The sequence below is a fragment of the Triticum aestivum genome, chromosome 2A, assembly GCF_018294505.1.
Source record: "Triticum aestivum cultivar Chinese Spring chromosome 2A, IWGSC CS RefSeq v2.1, whole genome shotgun sequence".
NCBI classification, from domain to species: Eukaryota; Viridiplantae; Streptophyta; class Magnoliopsida; order Poales; family Poaceae; genus Triticum; species Triticum aestivum.
This window is the reverse complement of record NC_057797.1, coordinates 617,727,965-617,731,521: the sequence shown is the minus strand read 5'-3', so window position 1 is coordinate 617,731,521 and position 3,557 is coordinate 617,727,965.

Below are 3,557 nucleotides of genomic sequence, written 5' to 3'. Positions count from 1 at the left end.
ATACAATCATACCATAGGCTAGCTTCTAGGGTTTAGCCTCTTTGATCTCGTGGTAGATCAACTCTTGTAATACTCATATCATCAAGAACAATCAAGCAGGACATAGGGTATTACCTCTATCAAGAGGGTCCGAACCTGGGTAAACATTGTGTCCCCTGCCTCCTGTTATCATCCGCCTTAGACGCACAGTTTGGGACCCCCTACCCGAGATCCGTGGGTTTTGACACCGACAGAGGATTTGACCGATGAACTTGATTAGGACTCCGAGGACATCGATGGTATGGACGACAATGCCGGAGAAGAGGAGGCTCAGAACCCGCCGTTCACCGGACGTTGGACGACCACTTCCTCGTATGACATGTACATGGTGGATGCACCAAAGGAGCACATCGGCGATGATAAGGAAGACCCAGTTGAGGATAAACCTTCCGAAATATAGTCAAAGCGCTGGTGTCAGCGGCGCCTCTCTAAGCCACGCCGCAGTAAAGACAACAACACCGACATAGGAGAAGATGACACTTCGTAAGGTGCTGAAGACAACGAAGACCCCGTCGATAAAGCAAACGTACAAGATGAACGGGAAGATGAGCAGGTTAGCCCTCTTAAACAGGCCACGCACGAAGATTCAGCGGACGATAATTACCTTCCGCTCTCCGAAGGTGAGGCGAGCCTCGGCACCGAAGATTTCATCGTGCCCGAGGAACCTCTTGAGCAGGAGCGCTTCAAGCGCCAGCTAATAGCCACGGCAAGGAGCCTGAAAAAGAAGCAGCAGCAGCTTCAAGCTGACCAAGATCTGCTCAATGATAAATTGACTGATGTCCTAGCAACCGAAGAATACGGCCTCAAGCGCCCAACCAAAAGCTACCCAAAGCGCAAATTTCTACCTCAGTTCGACGAGGAGGCGCCGGAGTACATACCACCATCGCACAATACAGCCGACCGACCACCACGTGGTCGGGACAAAACGGCAACTCATGCCGAACACCAGCCCGCCCCACCTCATCACTCAGGTAGAGGTAAATTAGCCCACGACCATACATATGACCTCTGGCAGAACCTGAACAATAAAGCAGGACATACCAGACCAATCTATGGATCGCGAGGACGTGCCTCGACACGCGACAACGACCACCTATTCAGATGTGACAAACCCAGTCATGTGCGGGTTGAACACCACAGACAGACTCTAGTAGAGCCGCACCACGATATGGCCCGATATAGAGGCCCTGCACATCCTCATTGCTTCACTGCGGAGGTCCTGGATCACGAATTTCCAGAAGGATTCAAGCCCGTGAACATAGAATCATATGATGGAATCACGGACCCCACGGTGTGGATCGAGGACTTCATTCTCCACATCCATATGGCCCGCGGAGATGACCTCAACACCATAAAATATCTCCCTCTAAAACTCAAAGGGCCAGCTCGGCATTGGCTAAATAGTATGCCTGAAAATTCCATTGGCAGTTGGGAGGACTTGGAAGAGGATTTCCTCGATAAATTCCAAGGTACATACGTTCGACCTCCGGACGCTGATGACTTAAGCCATATAGTTCAACAGCCAGGAGAGTCCGCCAGGAAATTCTGGACAAGGTTCTTAACTAAAAAGAACCAAATTGTCGACTGTCCGGATGCCGAAGCTCTAGAAGCTTCCAAGCATAGCATTCGCGACGAATGGCTCGCTCGCCACATCGGCCAAGAAAAGCCAAAATCCATGGCGGCCCTCATGACACTCATGACCCGCTTTTGTGTGGGCGAGGATAGTTGGTTGGCCCGTAGCAAAAACAATGCGAGCAACGCCGGCACCCCTGAAGTTAAAAGCAACAAAGACAACTCTCGAAGCAATAGATACAAGCGCCGAAACAACAGTGACAACACCGAGGATACGACGGTCAATGCCGGATTCAGTGGCTCTAAGTCCGGTTAGCGCAAGAAGCCGTTCCAAAAGAACAATTTGGTCCCATCCAGCTTGGACCGCATACTTGATCGTCCATGCCAGATCCACGGCACCCCTGACAAGCCTCCTAATCATACAAATAGAGAGTGCTGGGTCTTCAAACATGCCGGCAAATTAAACGCCGAGAAGAGGGAAAAGGGATCGCAAAGCGAGGATGATGACGAGGAGCCACAACAACCGAATATAGGGGGACAGAAGAAGTTTCCCCCTCAGGTCAAAACGGTGAATGATACGTCCATTTTGCATCATGCTTTTATATCGATATTTATTGCATTATGGGCTGTTATTTCACATTTTGTCACAATACTTATGGCTATTCTCTCTTATTTTACAAGGTTTACATAAGGAGGGAGAATGCCGGCAGCTGGAATTCGGGGCTGGAAAAGGAGCAAATATTAGAGACCTATTCCGCACAACTCCAAAAGTCCTGAAACTCCACGGAATACCTTATAATAAATAATTAAAAATCCTCGCCAAAGATGAAGACCAGGGGGCCCACACCCTTCTCACGAGGTGGGGCCCCCCCTAGGGCGTGCCCCCTACCTCGTGGGCCCCCTGGTGGCTCTCCGATGACCATCTTCTCCTATATGAAGTCTTTAGTCGAGAAAAAAAGAGGAAGCAACCTTTCGGGACGAAACTCCGCCGCCACGAGGCGGAACCTTGGCGGATCCAATCTAGAGCTCCGGCAGAGCTGTTCTGCCGGGGAAACTTCCCTCCCAGAGGGGGAAATCATCGCCATCGTCATCACCAACGCTCCTATCATCGGGAGAGGGCAATCTCCATCAACATCTTCATTAACATCATCTCATCTCAAAACCTTAGTTCATCTCTTGTATCCAATTCTTGTCTCCAAGTCCGGGATTGGTGCTAGTAGGTTGCTAGTAGTGTTAATTACTCCTTGTAGTTGATGCTAGTTGGTTTAATTGGTGGAAGATCATATGTTCAGATCCTTTATGCATATTATTACCCCTCTGATTATCAAAATGAATATGCTTTGTGAGTAGTTACGTTTGTTTCTGAGGACAAGGGAGAAGTCTTGCTATTAGTAGTCATGTGAATTTGGTATTCGTTCGATATTTTGATAAGATGTATGTTGTCTAGCCTCTAGTGGTGTTATGTGAACATCGACTACATAACACTTCACCATTATTTGGGCCTAGAGGAAGGCATTGGGAAGTAATAAGTAGATGATGGGTTGCTAGAGTGACAGAAGCTTAAACCCTAGTTTATGCGTTGCTTCGTAAGGGGCTGATTTGGATCCATATGTTTCATGCTATGGTTAGGTTTACCTTAATACTTTTGTTGTAGTTGCGGATGCTTGCAATAGAGGTTAATCATAAGTGGGATGCTTGTTCAAGTAAGAACAACACCCAAGCACCGGTCCACCCACATGTCAAATTATCAAAGTACCGAACGCGAATCATATGAACGTGATGAAAACTAGCTTGCGATATTCCCAGGTGTCCTCGGGAGCGCTTTTCCTTATATAAGAGTTTGTCCAGGCTTGTCCTTTGCTACAAAAAGGATTGGGCCACCTTGCTGCACTTTATTTACTTTTGTTACTTGTTGCTCGTTACAAATTATCTCATCACAAAACTAT